Source organism: Otolemur garnettii, unplaced genomic scaffold (assembly GCF_000181295.1).
Source record: "Otolemur garnettii isolate 467f Iridium unplaced genomic scaffold, OtoGar3 scaffold00124, whole genome shotgun sequence".
In the NCBI taxonomy this organism is placed as follows: Eukaryota; Metazoa; Chordata; class Mammalia; order Primates; family Galagidae; genus Otolemur; species Otolemur garnettii.
In genome coordinates this window covers 2170434-2171461 of record NW_003852519.1, presented here as the reverse complement: position 1 = coordinate 2171461, position 1028 = coordinate 2170434, and positions in this window count along the sequence as shown.

Sequence of the window (1028 nt, the reverse complement as noted above, 5' to 3'; positions counted from 1 at the left end):
GGGGGGGACCCTTCCAGGGGCTTTGCTACCCAATGACCATCTCAGCGCTGAGACGACAGAGTAGCCCTGACGCTCATGGAAACATTTCCAGGGAGCTAGACAGCACGTTACAGTGGAGATCAGAAAGGGACGCAGCAGGGAGCTGTGGCCTTGGGGCAAATCTCTCTTCCTCCACCTGACAGAAGCCAAGGCCCCAATGGTGTCATAATTATATTTAACCACAATGACTGGTGCATGTGTGTGTGCCTGTGTGCGCGCGTGTGTGAGGGGGTGATGGAAACAAAATACTCATCCACTGTGGGGTTAGGTTGCAAACTTGGAGCCGCACCCCTCCTCGAGTAACATGGCGGAGGGGAAATGGTCACTGCTATCCCTGAGCGAAGTCCTCGTGGGGAAAGCGCAGACTTCTCAGGCTTGCCTCTGACTCCACCCTCCTCCCTGGGGCCGGCTGTCCTTTCTCTCGACTCTCAGATCCCCAGCCCATCCACCTCCACGTTCTTTTACTTTTGTTTGTTTGTTTTGTTTTTGTTTTCTGTAAATATCTATTTCTCATTTTGGACATGCAGGGATCAATTGAGATTCTGGAGTGGGGGGAGGGGCGGATGACTGGGTCTTTTTATTTTTTCCTTTCTCTCTTGGATTTTGGTGTTTGAACTTGAAAAAAAAATAATTACAAGTATATATATAAGCAAATGACTTACCTTTAAAAACAAAGAAATAAGTTGATTTCATTCTTTTGATTTATCTTGTTTCTCATTGGGGCGGGTGGGGGTGGGGGGTCTTTTGGGTGGAGGGCTTTTTTGTGAGCTGTATAGATTTCCAGTTTGGACTTGTTCAAATGATGCAGGAACAAAAATTAAAATGAGTTAAAAAAAAAAAAGATAACATAAAAACAAGAAAAACTTTGTGATGTATAAAAGCTGTAAATAGTCAAAGATTCTTTCTCTTTTCTAATGGCAAATTATTTCTGTCACTTTATATTCAAAAAATAAAGAAACCTACCACAAATTATCAGGGTAAAAAAAAAA